We start from the raw sequence: 17,696 nt of genomic DNA, 5'->3' as shown, positions 1-17,696 counted from the left end.
AAACGTTAGTTTACATTAACTGCTGTCTGATTGAACGTGTCTAATTTTTGATTTTCATGGATTTTAATCAATATGTTTAAACCAGATTTAAATCTGATTTTAGCTGCTTTGTTTGGCCTCACTTCCATTATTAAACTAACGGTTTTATTAGAATCTGAAGACATGCTGTCCACACCTGTCCACATGCTGGACATTATTGTCCCTGAAGGACTGTCCACCTGAGGAAACAGGTTGATGTGAGCTAACTGTTAGCAGCGATCATCATTCAGCTTCTTAGCCGCCATCAGCTCACCGCCTCCTGGAACCAGCAGCTGCTTTCATCCTCAGCAGCTCTGATGCTGCTTTTATAAACACGATCCTCAGACTGAACCAGAAAACCAACCGCAGCTAACCCAAAACATTAGCTCCGAGCTAAGGGCTAACAGTTAGCCGCTAACTAGCTGCTAACTAATGAGCCGTACCTTCTCCTTCCAGCCTGGTTCCTCCTCTGCAGCTCAGATGGTCAAAGCTCTCAGCATCCAGCGGGTCAGCAGGATTAAACCAGCCTGGTCCTCAGAGCTTCTGGCTGCTGCTGTTGATGCTAAATGTGAGCCTTGCTAAACCTTCACCAGCCGTGATCTCGCACGGCTTCATTTCTCGCGATATTTACCAGAAGGTCGGTCTTCTTTGAAGTTACAACTCCCTGCAGAAAAGCTACATGTTTTCAAATATACCTTATGTGATTTATTATTATCTAATAATAATAAAGATAATTATATATAAAAATAATAGTAATGATAAATAAAACAAATTTATGTTTGTATTTAAAAATGTAGCAAGACGGGATATTGTTTAAAAAAACTAAACTAAGTTATTAAAAATATATATTAAAAGAAAAACTGAATAAAGTATAAATAAATCCCCTGTAAATGAAAGAAAAGGAAATTATAAAATAAATATTTAATTAAAAAGAACGGCTCTAATATAAAATGATGAAAACGAAAAAGAAACTGGGTTTCTTTAAATATATTCATAAATATATTTTGTTTTTGTTTGTTAAGTGAAACTTTATGGTAAAAAGTGTGATATAAACTATTCAACCGTTTCTGTGAGGTTTTGTTTGATTATAATGAAAATAAAAAAGGTTGCATTTCTCCAGAGGTTTTCCTTTGTTGGATGAGATGATTGGATCGCTGCAGGACCTCAGGATGTTTCCTAAACATCGACCGAACTTCCTGCTCCTGCTCTGGATCTTCATGTTATTTATTAAATAAAAATGATTTCAAAAGGCGGCATAGAGCTGAAAATGATGCAACAGCAAAATAGAAATACATCCTAGATGTGTGCTGTTATTCTGAATGAACCTTTTCATTCAATTCAGTTGGTTTCTAATTCATCTCAAGGCTCTTTAGGGACTGTTCAATCCGAGCATCCTGATTGGTTAAAGGTGAAACTCAGCTGACTGCAATTATTCTAGATCCTTTAGTTCTGGTTATTTCTGAGCTCAGTTATTCACCATGTGTGGAAATCTGTGTCCGTATGATCAAAGGTGTCGGGTAGTTACTGTAGATTCACTGCTCTGCCATGTTTACTGAGTAAAGTCATTAGAAAGTATTGCTGTTCTTAAAGGAATAGTACACCCAAAACATGATTAGCCTTCATTTTCTACTCACCCCCATGCTGAACAACACTCTGGAGTACTTTTTTGATATCTCAAATGCATCTGGAGATCTGGGAGGCTTCTTGCTGTCTGCTGACATTCAAATAATGGAGGTCTATGGTGCCCGAGACAGAAAGGTCCATAAAAGTCCACAAAAACGTGTCAATAATCCTCCATACTGCTCGTCCAATGTATTCCAAGTGTCCTGAGTGGGTAGCATCCAGAATTTACTCGAAACAAAGTCATTTAGAATATTTCTGATTTATGCCCAGTTTTGAAGCGTGGTCTGCGCTACGTTATTCTACCCTTACCCCTAGCTGGGTGTCTAGATACGGCGGTGAGGAAGTGGGGGCTGCCACGGCCGTGCCGTCCACTGTCACGGCTGTACGTGGATAAAGTTCAGCGTAGAGAAACTCGACCTTCCTGTGACCTTCCTGACCTTATTGACAACCTTCAGGATGAACTAGAATGGAGAATAAGGACTTGGTATAATTGGAGAAAATCAGAATTAGGAATATTCTGCATTGTATTATGATATGATGCATAATATGATGCATTAACTGCTAAAGTACTGGTTTCATAAATATAATTAAAATGCATTTAAGAAAAAGAAAATTCTTACTTTTTATTTGGAATTTTAAATTTGTTTGTATTTTACTGGTTAAAATACAAACATCTGCAAACGACTGGATTTTTGTTTAGTAAAATATCAATATTGAGAATAAGTTCTGATCGTAACATTAGAAGTGGAGAAACATTTCTTTTATTTTATCTTCCTTAAGTCATTTCTGAGATGGCTACTTTCTACTGCAGAAAAATCTGCTCAGAAGCTGCTAGTAACTAGATCCTTTAACTCAGTTACATTTACTGCTGTATTTTGGAGAGAAAATGTTCGATCAGGAGTAGCTTTACTGCAGCACACCTCTTCCTTCTAGTTGAGTAATATTCTAGTGACGTATTTCTGTCTGCTCTCAGTCTCTGAGCAGTTATCGCCTCAGAGCTTCTTAACATAGATGCAGTTTTCACAAGGAGGATATATTTCATGAGTTTTATGTTGAAAATCCTTTTGGAAATGTGTTTCTTCTGCAGGAATTCGTGTTTTTTAATAATATAAATTAAATCTTTGAAATAGCAAAACCTGTAAATAAAGTCTGTCTGCTTTTTTTCTAAACATTAAATCAGATGTTCTGATGCAGCATTTTCTCTGAATCTCTGATCACCACTGTTTTACTTTTAGTAATTAAATGTTGAAGTGATGTTGCTCTAATTTAGGCCCAACAGTTGCTTCTCTTCTCTACCCACCTGTCTGTTTCTTTGCTGTCTTGTGTGTTCACTGCCCCCTAGCGGCCAGAGAAGGTTCTTTTTTCACTCTAACATGTTTCAGATCAGGATCATTTCTCTGGATAAACTCTAACTTCAAACTGTGTAATAAATTCTATGTTCTGGAATAATCTCCTCTCCATTATGTTCACCTGATTTCAGACAAAAATCATCTCAAAGATGTTCAGAAAATATGAACTTTATGGTTGTCAGGGTTTTAAAAATGAGCAATAAACAGAGCAGAGTCTTTAATAAAGTCCAGCATTTTACAGATAAAAACATTCAATGTCAAATATTTAGAAACATAAAATGTTTAAAAGTTGCACCATTTTCGCATGAGAGGTTTTCGTGATGAACTCGATCAGAAAACATCAGTGTCTGAGTGAGGTCACGTGAGGTCACGCACACAAATAGATGGAAGCGGAGATGAAGATGGTTTTATTAAACCTCTGCATAGTAATACAGGTAGACTGTCCGTGCTGCGGTGGTACGGCGCTCCTTTAATGGGGGGACCTTACCTTACGCAGCCCCGCCTAAACGCACAGCATTATGGGAAGTTACGTTTTTATACACTATACATCCATACACAAAAAAAACATCAACAAATCTGAGATATTTACAAGCCAGGCATAGAAACCAGCCTGTGTTTAGTGTGAGAGGAGTCCCATGTCCTAACAGGCAGTGTTGGGAAAGTTCTCTTTCTATGTGAACTAGTTCAAAGTTCAGTTCACACATTTTAAAATGAACTAGTTCAGTTCATAGTTCATAATTCAAAATTTTGAACTAAGTTCACAGTTCCAAAAAATGAACTAGTTCATAGTTTTTTTTTTCATATATTGCTCAATTACACCATAGCCTACTGTAGAACCACAGACAGCAATTATTTTATCAGTTGTAACACTGAAACTGTGCGTCAGATTTCATCTTCATATCCAGTTTTGAATCCTTATCCAACCAGGGTTTACATTAGCATTGAGGGGACAGCATTTCCCCATTGTTGCTTTAACGCTTTGTTGCTGTCCATTCACTTCACACTAGTAGCAGCTGCAGCTTTCACCCCTACAGTATATTCTCAAAAACATCAGGAAAAATGTGCTGCTTGAATGGTCTTTTTTATGAGTAATTATTAAAAGAAAAACAGGAAAGTAGTCTTTAAGGTGCAAATGTTTTTTTTTATTTTAATATTTTTTTCAATTTGAAATTCCATTTCAGTACATACTAAAAAGGAATCCTGGAATCCTGGAAAATTATACCAGGCAGGTTTAACAAACAAGTTACATGAATAGTAAAACCCTCAAGAAGATTTTACTAACACAAACTCAGGGACCAGGCTGAGGTAGGAATTTAAGGTTACTGAAGTGCAGATTTTTTTACTGAAAGCCGGCGGGCAAAGTTTGCAGAGAAATATCAGATTGTTGCAATCATCCTCACCGACCACCTGGTCATAAACCTGTTTTAAGTGATCACACTGCTGCTTTGTCGCCTCCACGGTAGCCTCCATGCTGCTGTGGCTTCCACGCTGCATTTTGTTTTGATGACGCACGCGGCTGTAGGCTACGACGCTGGTAGCTGGTGTTGCCAGATTGGGTGTTTTTCCCGCTACATATTAAGGCCTGTTTACGGTGTGATTTAGCCGGGGTTTCGCCTGGAGGACTCTATAGAAATCTGGCAACCTATTGAACGGAGCTGAACTGAGAGAGTGTGCCGTTCACAGACACCAGAATGAACGAGTTCACAATAACGTTCATCAGGCAGTAATGCAGTACGTTCAGTTCACGTTCGCCCAAAATATGAACGAGTTCATGAACTTTCGTTCAATGAACGCGTTCAGGCATAACACTGCTAACAGGTCCAGTAGAACCCCAAACAGTCCAGGAGACGAGTCCCCATGAAGGACCCCATCAGTCCACCTACTGGGCCCCTTATTGTTGGGTCCTACCTCCAGTGGGCATCCCCCCCCCCCGGTACAGCTTGCTAATAATGTTGGTACTCGTCTTTGTCAGCCAGCTGGTTGTTCTCCAGCCAGCTGAGGATCTCGTTACACTTGTCTATCAACTTCGTCTCGTCCTCCACGCTGCTCTTAGTGTTGAAAGCGTAGGACTGCAGGGAGTTCTTGGCAGCTATTTTGTCCCTCTGCAGCTTGTCCTCGGCTTTGTACTTCTCAGCGTCCTGCACCATCCTCTCGATCTCCTCTTTGCTCAGTCGACCCTTATTGTTTATTGATGGTGATCTTGTTCTCTTTGCCGGGGCTCTTTTCCACAGTGGACACGTTCAGATTGCCGTTGCCGTCGATGCTGAAGGTGATTTCGATCTGCGGGACTCGGAGGAGCCACGTCCAGCAGCAGCAGGTCCTGAACGTTCCCAGAAGTGTCTCCCATCAAGATGGCGACCTGGACAGCGGCACCGTAACCACCGCCTCATCCGGGTTGATGCTCTTGTTCAGCTCTCGGCCGTTGAAGAAGTCCTGCAGCAGTTTCTGGAATCTTGGGGTTTCGGGTAAAGCCCCCCACCAGCGCTACGTCATGGATCTGACCCTTGTCCATCTTGGCGTCCCTCAGAGCTTTCTCTACCAGCTCCAGGGTTCCCCTGAACAGATCCGAGCACAGCTCCACCTTTTGAAAACACCTTGAAGGGCCATTGCTTCATGTTGGCCTAGACCACCGATCAGCCTCTTGGCATAAAACACTGTGTTGCTTGGATTCAGAGCCGCGCCTCCGATCAGCCTCTCTGTGTCGGTGAAGCTGGGGGTGGTCCGGTTGCTCTGGTCGTTGGCAATGTTTTCTACTTTTCCGTGCTGGAAAGCCCCCACACAGGAGTAGGTGTACCCAGGTTGGCTGAGTTTGCTTTCAATCCTAAACAAGCAGAGGCACAAGAAGATGGAGGACTTTAGTGAACAGGATCATTTCTTTCTCTTAGAAAAAACCCTTTAGATTTCACATTATTCCAGGACTTCTATGGTTGTTTACACAGACAAAGCGACTGTCCTACAACCACCTCCATGACACCTCCCCAACCTCTGCGGGGGCCTGGGCACCTCTCACAATACCCACATTAAAGACCCACCCCTCCTCCTCTCCACAGTCACCTCCCTCTGGCAGGAGGCTGCGGTCCATCGGGACAAAAACCTCACATTCTCCCAATCGGCTACCAGCCTTATCCAGGAGGCCCAGAGACCCCCGTCACCCTGACTCTGCCTCTCTACCTCCTTCAGGACCAACAAGCTACACCATCATAGCATCTCCAGTCTACTGTGTATATAGTATATAGCTATATACTATGTATTGCATATAGCAGAGGTCTTCAACAGGGGAGCGCGACCCCTAGGGGGTCCATGGAGGTACTGCATGCGGGTCGCGAAAGTTTAGATTGATTAGACTTTTTTCTATATTCCTCCCTGCATTTTATTCCACTAATTAAAATGTCTTTAAATCCACATTAACATGAATCCAACAGACTGTAGTAAACAGATAAATGGAGGCAGAAGATGTCTTTCAGTCATCAATGCTCACATTCAGAGACACACAGGAGCTCTTTCAAGCTGGACACCGTTTCATTCACAACACCAGGAATCAGAAATACTTTAATAATCCCAGGGAGGGATTACTTTAGTTACATTGCTCCATCTGTAATAGAGTGACTATAGTTTGATAGAACACTATTTCATAGAATATATATAATTAGGGGTCCCTGCTCCATCTCGTCATCAGTTCGGGGCCCTGGCATATAGCATATTGTATGTTTTTTAGTGTATATAGCCATAGACCCTGTATTCTATATATATCTAACCATCAACACCAAGTCAAAGTCCTTGTAATTGCAAACCTACCTGGCAATAAACTGATTGTGAAAACAGGTGCAGTGATGCTGTGTTCAATGACTCAGAGATGTTCAGCAGAACCTTTGGTTCCAGAAATCTGATTTTCCTTCATCTGTCTTTAACTGCACTCTAGAAGGTCATCTTCTATCTTCCTATCAGATAATCAGAGCGTTCATTTAGATGTTTGTTGAGAAAGGGGAGAAATGTGAAGCAGCAGATACTGAAATGATGACTTACTTTAGATCAGATCTTCCCCTGCAGAGCAGCGTCTATGATCTTCTCCTCTGAGGATCTGTCCTGATGTCCTCTGAAGGTCTGTTTGTCTCTAACTGTCTCACCGCCATTTAAAGCCTCTCATTCACTTCTAGCTGCTTCTCCAGCCTTCGTCCAATCAGAGCGCAGCAAAGAGCCACGTGCCATGATGTCATCGCTGGAACTTTAAACCAGCCTCTGGTCGTCCTGAAAAAATGTCAGAGTCAGAATTTATGAATTCAGAATATCTGAGTGAGCAGAAACTATGGAGCCAATTTTCTAACAAAAGTATCAACTTGTTGGTTTAATAAAGGGCAGAAATCTCCATGGAAACCGGAGCTTTGTTCAGGTAGTCAGCCAGTCAGTCAGTCAGTCAGTCAGTCAGTCAGTCAGTCAGTCAGTCAGTCAGCCAGTCAGTCAGTCAGTCAGTCAGTCAGTCAGTCAGTCAGCCGGGCTGCTCAGTGCCGCAGTGGGCAGCACTGCTGCCTTGCAGCAAGAAGGTTCTGGGTTTGATTCCTGGCCCGGGGTCTTTCATGGAGTTAGCTTGTTCTCCCTGAGCATTCATTGGTTCTCTCTGGGTACTCCAGCTTCCTCCCACAGTCTAAACATGACTGTTAGGTTAATTAGCTTCTCTACATTCTCCCCAGGTGTGAGTGTGTGACTATCTTACCTTACCGCATGATATGTGGTAGTTGCTGATCCTTGATCTTCAACTGTTAGGGGATTGATTGTCCTCCCAGTATGTGGAGTCTGGATTTGGTGGAACTACTTCCTGTGACTAACAGGCTGAAAGGCCATTGCCAGCAATGGAGGGCATATGGCGTGACAGGACAGGTAGGACGTCCACTGCATCCATTCCTGTCTCCAGTCTTCTTGCCACTGGATCCAGATGGTCTCTGATGAGAGGGTGAGGTCGACGTTGCGAAACTCTTCCTCACTTTAAAACAAAGTCATCCTTTCATCATTTGACCCCAACGTCCCGACCACGGGGTGGATGGATGGACCACGGGGTGGATGGATGGTCCTCGTCGTATCGATGGATGAACATGATCCTCATCAGCTCCTTTGGATCAATGCTATGATAAACATGTCTGGGTGTGAAAGGTTTTATTCAGGCTGGTGATTATGTTTTATATATTGATTATTTTTATGTGTTTTATGCATTATGAGCAATAAATGCTGAGAGTTCATTAGTTAATGATGATTCAACTTTTTCTCTGTCAGTTTTTAACCAAACTACTGAAGCTGCTCCTCTCCGCTGATATCTACCAAGCTACTGAAACGGCACCGGAAATACTACCGCTTTTTCTTCAAAATAAGATCAAACGATTTGCAGTGAAGTGCAGGTCGCTTTTATTTTGAAGGTCTAAACATGAAGTGTTTGATGCTGTTCAACTGCCTTCATAGATCATCATGTGAAGCTCCTAGAAGCTGCTGGAAAGCAGTGCTGTTGTTGTTTCCAGGAAGTCATGTGACCCATCCAGCAGCTGTTTCTGATTGACTGAATCACTAAACTGGGTTTAAAAACATTTCTGTCACCATGATGCATCTGTTAATAATGTCTCATCTTTTGCAGTTTATCATTAAAATTATCCAGAATGTTGGAGCCTAAAAGGAAAAGAAACATATTTATTTAATTTTCCTGTTGTTTCCTCTCAGTTCTTCACTGAACTTATCTGAATTAAAGTTAAGTTCTAATTAACTCTTTACTGTTTATTTTGTTTATTTACTGTTTTTACTGTACTTACTGTTTTAGAATTATGATTTAAAATCCTGGTCCAGCAGCATCGTTCACATTTTCCCCTAAATGTTCCCGTAATTAAACATGTTTATATTATTTTATTGGCTCAGGCTATCCTGAGCTATCTCTATAGTTCTGCTGCTATAGGCTTAGACTGCTGGAGGACATAGGGACCCCTTTTTCATCATTCTGCTTCATTCTATCTCTATTCTCCCACTCTGCAGAATCTGTTAGTTCCACTCCTAACGTTCTGCTCTCTCTGCTTTTTCTCATAGTAGCTTCATCTGGTCTGTTCCTGTTTGGCTGTGACTCCATCCTGGAGAGAAATATCAGCTGTGCTGCTGCCATCAACACCTTTGTTTCTAGATGTTGGAGCTTGGCCTGTTTTCCAGTGTAGTCCTGTTTCTCTGACTGTGACTAACTGGATGTGCTCTCTTCATCCTCTGACATGGGAGCTGGCTCGGAGCTCGTCTGCCTGGCTGTGTGTTTCCTGGACGGGGCCGCCTGTGGTTGACAGTTGCCTTTTGTGTCTATGCTTCTTTTTCATCTTGTTCAGAGGGAGTTTTTCCTCTCCACTGTCGCTACAAGCATGCTTAGTGTGAGGGATTGCTGAAGAGTCAATGAGTCGATGCAATCAGCTGGTTTTCCTTAGATAGAAAACTTTGAATCAATCTGACTGGATGGTCTGGATGATCTGGATCTAAAGTGACCTGAGATGCTATGATGTGAATTGAAGCTATAGAAATAAACTGAATAGAACTGATTCGTCCTCATTCTCTGGGTACAGACTGAACTGTCAAACCAGGTCAAACCATCATTCCCCTTCCAGGTTTCTAGAAACTCTGGATCTTGTTAACCTGGCCTCCAGTAATATTCGTCTCTAATTGATCTAAATCCTGGTTAATTGGTTTTCCTCTTATCTCTCCTTCACTGTTTCAAATCATATTTATTTCCTTGGAAATCAAAATGGGGCTAAAATGATTGTTTATCTTCGTCACTGAATCTAAATATTATTTTATTTCTTCTCCATCATCCTTCCTTCAAACTTCTTTCTTCTCTTTCATCTGAGCTGATTTCCTCCCTGTGTCCCCCCTCCCCCCGCCCCCGCCTAGAAGCTTCCATCGCTTGCTGGAATGTTCTGTTGCCTTGGAAACGTCCGCTTGAGATTCAGCTCCTGATTGGTCCGTTTGGCTGTCAGAATAAAGTTGCTGGGAGCAAAGCGGAAAACGAACAGATTGACTTTCAGAATAAAGCAAAAAGTTAATGCTGAATGACAAAAACAAAGACTCTGCTTCTGGTTTCAAGCATTTTATATATTAAGCAGCTAAATTAGTTTGTTTGCATAAATGGAGAACAGGTTTGTCATTTTCTGTTTTTAAGTAATAATTGTCTGAAAAGATTTTTAAGGTTTGTTTATTCTAATAGTTGCCTAATTTAAATGAAAATAGTTTCATTGTATCTAAATAGTAAGAAAGCAGAGAAACGTTTCCATTTCAGTAAGAAAGTCTTCTTTTTAAAATCTTCTTTTGTTTTAACAGGCAGGTCCTTCATATTGTGAAACATCTTCATCTACATTTATAGATCTATGGAGCAAAGCCAGTCATCATTATTATGAACAAACATATCTGCAATAATAACTACCTGGATGCAAAACTTAGGCTGCAGGATTCATTAATATTCTGAATACTCTCATCATCATCATCATCATCATCATCATCATCATCATCATCATCATCATCATCATCATCATCATCATCACATTTAACAATCATATAGAAATGTTTCTCTGACAGATTATGACCTGAATACAGAAAAGGTTTAATCTAACTAACTGATGTTTAGTACATAGACAAATCAAACTGTGTTACATGAATTAAACAATACAATAGGAGAGAAATCAAAGTAAATAAAGATTAAACATCAAAGCAGGTAGTTAATCAATTATAACAAAAGCTTCAAAACTCTGGGACACCTGCATGCATGTTGATGAAGAGAACTCCAGATCACAAGAACCGTGAAAACAGAAGGCTGTAGTGAATAATGATGGCATCTGGTGAAAAGGTTACACAGTAAAAAAAAATGGAAAAAGCTGCATTTTAACTCAATTAAAACATGGAGGAGGATTCATGTTGATAAAAAAAATGCTGGTTTCCAGAAGCATCTTCCTATTGATAATCTAATTGGTTTCAGAGTTCAAACATCCAGACTGCAGGTATTAATATAAACAGTTAAAAATGAAGCTCATAGATCCAAATAACTTAGAAAGACCCACAGGCTGCGATGTGGTTTAGGAAGGCTTTTATGTTGAAAGGCTGAACCATATCCGGTCCTTTCCGTCTGCTCTAGCTTGACGGTAGGAGGGCAGAGACAGTTCTGGAAGCAGCTACGGGGTTTCCCTCGGCTATAAAGCAGGGAACTGCCGCTGCTGCTTCAGTCACGCTGAGGACGGAACATCTGGACCCACCGGAACCGGCCAGAACCGCCTCCCGGGTCTCCGAACCGTGAGTAAAACCACTTCCTGTCTGTCTGGTGGATCAAACCTCTTCCTGTTTCTGCGTCTTCATGTTTGCAGGGAAAGATGAAGGTTTTATGCTGAAAACTTGTTTTGTTCGTTTCAGAAATGTACCCGTCCGTGAGGCAAACACTGAGGTTTCCATAGAAACAGAAGTAAAAGATGGAGTCAGCGCGTGGCTGGGTTTAGACTCTGCCTCGCGCTAAACTAAAGGATCCAGATTAAACCACAGCTGGGACCAGGAAACTAAGTTTGGTTTAAAAGTGAATAAAGTCAGATTTAAGCTTTGATGAACTATCAGGTTTAATTAGAAAAGATCTAAGGGAGTTATCGGCTCATTCGTTTAGACCAGTGTTTTTCAACCCTGGTCCTGAAGGCACAATGATCTGCATGTTCTAGATGTTTCCCAGCTTTCACACACCTGTTAGCAATTGATAGCAGATTATCAGGCTTTGCTGAAGCTCAGAAACATCCAGAACATGCAGAGCAGGAAGCCTTCAGGACCAGGAGGGAAAAACACAGGTTTAGACCTCTGATCTTCAACAAGAAGTGGCTGAGGCCGGTTTGAACCGGTTTAAACCTGCTCTGACTGTAAGGGTCTAGAAGGTTCTGGAGAGCAGGGGCGGGGCTAGTCAGCTCAGGGGTTCCCCCTAGTGGAGGTGGAGGGGATGGTTGGAATGTGAAACATTTTATTTCAGGCTGTGTCTTATGTAAATGAACCGGATTCTGTTTAAAATCATAAACTGTTGGACGTGTAACTCAACATTCCAGCTGTAATATTTCTGCAGCTTCAGTTGTACATTTTATCTGAATAAAAGTTGTTGGAGGAAAAAAATGTCTCAGTTAAAATCATTGAAGCGTCTCCGACCGGATGAGCAGGAACCAGGAAGGAACCTATCGCCATGGTTACTAGGAGCGGTTAGCTTAGCAGCAGCTCCCAGTGGATGGTAAGATGGTCTGTCTCTGACCCGCTGCATGGACGTTAATACTCAGACGCTTCATTGGACGCTGTCAGCAGAGAGGGTGACCTGCCGAGAGGGCGGCCATCTTGGGTCAGACAGCTGCAGTCAGAATGAAACTTGGATCTCATTTTAAACCCAAAAAGACGAGTCAGAGAAAATAATCTGACGTGTCAGAAACCTTTAAAAGACTAAAATACTTTTTTTTAAAATAACCTTTTTAGTTAAATTGCAGATTTATTTAGATTAAAATTATTTAAACTGAACTCAAACTGGATGAAATATAAAAAAACTTTGCAATTAAACATAAACGGTTTTATGTCGTTACATTAAAGTATTTTTAAGGATTGCTTTGAGTATTATGATCTATGAAGGAAACTGAGATGCAAAGAGTGAAGTTAATAATTTAACTGGAGCCCAGAGGTGCAGGCAGTGGGACTGAAACACTCTGGATTCATAGCTCTATGCTCTAACCAGCCCAGCTATTTTAGTAATGGAACTTTTGTAATCAACGCTTTATTAAATCATTAATGGTAAATATGTTTTATATCAAAGTATTTAATGCTAAATGATTTAATTAGTTAACATGCCTCATATTTAAACTCCAGAGGTGTCAAGTAACAAAGTACAAATACTTCATTACTGTACTTAAGTAATTTTTTTAGGTATCTATACTTTACTCCATTACTTATATTTCTTCCTACTTCTGACTTCTAATCATTACATTTTCACACCAGTATCTCTACTTTCTATTCCTTACATTTTTAAATCAATCGTTTCTCGTTACTCTTGGCTTCGGTTTAATGTTTCTAAATCTTTATTTCCCATCATGTGCTCCATCCAATGCAGATCATTGGCTCCGCCCACATCTAGTGAAAACTAGTGTGATTGGATGAGTCATAGAAGGCAAACACTCATTGGTTAGCTAAAGGAAATCATCAGAAGCAAGCAGGTGTTCTTCAAACCGCTAACGTAAATTGTCTATGCCATGCTACAATGTAGGATTCAGAAAAAGATCTTGAAATGTCTGAAAGGTCGGACACAGGCGAGAGCGTATCTGGAGACGGAGACCAACCAGACCTCCCTCATCCTTGGCCCTATCTCAGAGGATTTAGAGAAATAGTCCAAATATTGAGCTTTAATTCATATAGTGGCATCTGGCTGTTTTTTTAAAGGTTACTTTATACTTTTATACTTTAAGTAGTTTTTGGAGCGCATACTTTTTCACTTTTACTTGAGTAAAGAGGTCAAGTTGATCCTTCAACTTTTACCAGAGTGTTTTTAAACTGCAGGATCTAAACTTCTACTGAAGTAACAAATGTGTGAACTTTAGACATCGCTGCTAAAATCTCACCTGAAGAAGGAAGCTAATGTTTAGCCGGTGCACACAAATACAGCTTTAAATAAAAATATATATTCATAGTTGCATCTAAATATTTACAGTTTTTATATATTATATCTTCCTGAGACACAGGAAAAAACTAACTTCTTGTTTTTAATTTCTTTTTCAGGCCTAAAGTCCTAAAATTATTTTTGTTTCACATATATTTAAATTTTACAACTAGTCCACTGCAGCAAACTGGACGATTTAAATCGGAATTCAATAAAGACACGACTTTCCCTGATTTTACAATAATTTCAATAAAAAAAAAAGATTTGAATAAAACCAAATAATTGTTGATCTGTCATTTTTATATTTTAAAGGCAAAACTTCATAGATATGTTTAATTATAGCAGTAAACTATGAAAGTAATGAATCTAGCTTTCTGTTCTCTTTATAGATAATTTAATCTGTGATAATCCTGGAAACTTGTTTCCTTCTTAGTAAAGCAGATTATTTGGTATTAATCTACTGCAACAGGAAGTTATATTTCCAAATATGGAAATTAAAATATTCAGCTTTAATCAGAAATCATAGAATTTCCCAGAAATAAAACTAGTTAGTAAAAAGCTGAGCGGCTGAAACGGTTGATCAGATTAATGAAATAACAAATTTAGTAACTAACTGATAACTGTTCTATAGAGACTATAAATCAGGCCTTTAGCTGACGGAGCAGAAATTATAACAAAAGTGTAAAAATATAAACATTTTGAATTTAAGATCAAATTTGTTCTTTCAATCTGCTCTATAATCCAGAACCACTGAAGTGGAAAAGTTTTAGTTTCACCTGATTTCATTTTCCTTTGGCTGCTCGATTATAATCAATAAAATAATCACCAGATGAATCGATTTAAAGAAATAATCGTTATTTACAGCCCAACTTTTCAACCTCAACCTTTAATCAAAGACGTTGAAGTGGAATCCGACGTGTCTAATAATCCGTTTCTTTTTCAGTCAGTTTATCTAGATTCACCAGATCTAGAGCGTCTGAGGTCATACAGCAGGATTAGGATCTGAAAGCAGCTTGGTCTGACCTAAGATGGCCGCCCTGTCAGCGCGCGTCTCACCCGATGATGAGGGTCTATAGATCTCTATGGTCCAGAAGCTGATGCTCTGAGGTCTTCAGAGCCGCCCATCGCTTGTTCTCAGATCAATAGATCATTCCAGTAAACCTGGGGTCAAAGGTCACCAGGCTGCTGTGCTGCAGGTTCTGGTTCGGTTCTGCTGGGTTTTTAGCCCTTCCTTTTCTTTCTGTTTCTAATGTCAGTAAAAAAAAAACCCTGAACTGGTTGTTTTCTGCTGCTTCATAGAATAAAGAGATAAAAAATGATTCAAACATTCTGATTGGATCCAAAACGCCGACCTGTAGAAAAGAAAAGGATCAGTTTGGTTCCCAGATAGAAATGTTCAGACCAGAGAGACAAAGGAGCGGATGTCTGCAGCAGCCAGAGCACAGAAACGCAGCAATCAGAAGTTACTCTGTCGATAAATTAACCAAACATCCATGAGACGACGCTGACGCTCCACTGGACGCCATCCGGCTCAGCTAAGGTTAGTGGGACCTAGAAACGCGCTAATAGACGGTTACTTTGAGTCCATCCATGGCCCCGCCCCTTTGAACAGAACCAAACCATCAGCAAGCCCTGAAACAGTCGGTCAGCAGAAACCCTCTGAAGAAGCAGGTTGTTCCTAACAGGTCAGAAAGGATCCAGGTCAATGTTAGAGCCCCCCACCCCCCAATTACATGGTCAAACCAGTTGATCCAGATGTGTCATCTCTTGGTCTCATGAGCTTCACTGGTTCCCAGTTAGATGAAGCTGGTTCCTGAGGAAGGATCTGTTTCTGTTTTCTCTCTGATCTATTTCTTCTTCTGCTGTCTGTGTCTACATCAAAGCTTAAAGCCTATTTTGGAAAAATAATGTTTCTAGCTTTATTACATTTGTTTATTGGAGATTACCTCTAAAATGTCCAAAGGTGAATAAATCTAAATAATGATTGAAATGTGTTTAATGATGTTGAGCAGAGATAGATAGAAAAAGTTCCGAGGAGGGAACCCTGTGGGACTCCTGGTTCCTTTATTATCCTCAGAAAGAAGCAAAGTGGTTTAATATGATGATGAATCAGAAGAACGTCACAGAAAGATGCAGAAACCATTTAAATCCACAGACAGCTTTCCATATTTTACAGATAAAAACAGTAAAATGATGAATTTTCATTTCTGTAAAAACCTCGACTGCTTCTGAAAAAAATCCCAACATTTGAATCTTGTGGAAGTTTTAAACGAGGGTTAGGGTTAGGCTGAACTCTCTAGATGTTAGAGTCTCACAGTCATTCTTTTCTTTCCAGGGTAAAACATTTCAGAAATTCCTCAACAATTTGGTTAAAATTTTTTTATGGTCATTTTGTGAAAGTTTTTTTTTTTTTAAATGTTTAATAAAATGTGTATTAAATATGAAACATGATTAATTGATGAGATAAATGAGGTAAAGTGAGAAATGAAATGAATCAATCTTTGGGTGAAATCTGGAAGAGGCGAAGGTTGTTTTGATCATTTGTACGGTGGCCTTTGGTGTCCAAAAAGGTGCCTTTGAAATAAAATGTATTATTATTAAGGTTCAGAGCAGCTGCTGTTCTGCTATTTATGAAAAATTATGTTTAAATCAACAATAAAGTCAATCACAGGTAAATCTTTTCCTGTCTTCATTCTCTTTCAGTTCAAAAATGCTAAAAAAAAAGACGATACAGTGTTCTATTTATGTCAGGGTGCTAAGTTTCTGCTGGTTAAGGGTAGAAATAAAACACATTCTATTGGATTTAAAGCACAGAGGTTTATGATTAACAACTTGTTTGAAAGTTAAATGGAACCTCAAAGGTTTCAGGTTGTTCTTTCTCATTTTAAGATGAAGTCATGTGGTTATTCCTGCTAACCATAAAGATTCACTCAAATATTGAAGAGATATTGTTTTTTATGCTTTCAAAAAGAAGAAAACGCCCCAGAGCAACTTTTTTAGTTTTTTAATTTATATAAACTCTAAACCAAAAGTTGAGAAAGAAATGTTATTGCAAATTGAAATATGTTGAGATATTTGATAATTAACAACAATCAAGAAAAGTGGCTGTAAATGTAACCACTGTCTTACAGATATGTGGTATTTTGGTAAAATGACTCATTTAAGAGATAAATAACAACCTCATCTAAAAGGTTTCATTTAAATCTGGATTGTTTGACTGAATAAAGTGGTTATTTTAATAGTTTAATAAGTAGCCACTCTTAGTATTTTATTAACTGACTTCAGAGCTCTGGTTTTTAGATGTTTAAATAAAACAGGTTATGATCTGATCAGCTTTATGTTAACGGCTGGTTTTTGTAAAATGAGTTGATTTCTTTGATAACGAAGACGTTTGAAGGTTAACTTGGTTAAAATGTGGAGAAAATTCAATGAATCTAAGCATAAAGTGTCTAAAGCCACAGCTGCAGATTGAGAGTAATGTCTATTTGTATGCAGACGATACAGTGTTCTATTTATGTCAGGGTGCTAAGTTTCTGCTGGTTAAGGGTAGAAATAAAACACATTCTATTGGATTTAAAGCACAGAGGTTTATGATTAACAACTTGTTTGAAAGTTAAATGGAACCTCAAAGGTTTCAGGTTGTTCTTTCTCATTTTAAGATGAAGTCATGTGGTTATTCCTGCTAACCATAAAGATTCACTCAAATATTCAAAGAGAGCTTTAATTTTCTTCCATCATTTCCATAAAACCCAGCAGGAACCTTTTCTTGGTATTATTGCAATGGTTTAAACTCTGAACCAACAGTTGAGTAAAAAGGTTGTTGCAACTTGAATTGTTTTAAGATATTTGACTTTAACAGCAATCAAGAAAAGTCGCAGCAAATATAACCAATTATGTACAGATCTGTGATATTCTGGTTAAGAAAGAAAGAAAAAATTAATGAAATTAAAAACTTAATCTAAAAATATTGAAATGATTTTTGTGTTTGGCTGAATTCACTTGGTTATTTTAATACTTTAATCCCTAGCTACTCTTAGCATTCAAACAGAAAGATTTCAGAGCTT

The 17,696-nt window shown here is 39.3% G+C and overlaps 1 long non-coding RNA gene and 1 pseudogene across 1 annotated transcript; one reads left to right on the top strand and one right to left on the bottom strand.

The window, feature by feature from the left end:
- Positions 1–4,825: 4,825 nt before the first annotated feature.
- On the bottom strand, positions 4,826–5,578 carry LOC119790013 (annotated as a pseudogene).
- Positions 5,579–11,109: 5,531 nt separating this feature from the next.
- LOC119789952 lies at positions 11,110–12,116 on the top strand. The gene is made up of 2 exons (XR_005281662.1): positions 11,110–11,270; positions 11,388–12,116. It is a non-coding gene; the product is annotated as an uncharacterized LOC119789952 (long non-coding RNA).
- Positions 12,117–17,696: the final 5,580 nt, after the last annotated feature.

The sequence above is a fragment of the Cyprinodon tularosa genome, unplaced genomic scaffold, assembly GCF_016077235.1.
Source record: "Cyprinodon tularosa strain WSP-4 unplaced genomic scaffold, ASM1607723v1 ctg352, whole genome shotgun sequence".
In the NCBI taxonomy this organism is placed as follows: domain Eukaryota; kingdom Metazoa; phylum Chordata; class Actinopteri; order Cyprinodontiformes; family Cyprinodontidae; genus Cyprinodon; species Cyprinodon tularosa.
This window is presented reverse-complemented; position numbering and strand designations above follow the sequence as displayed.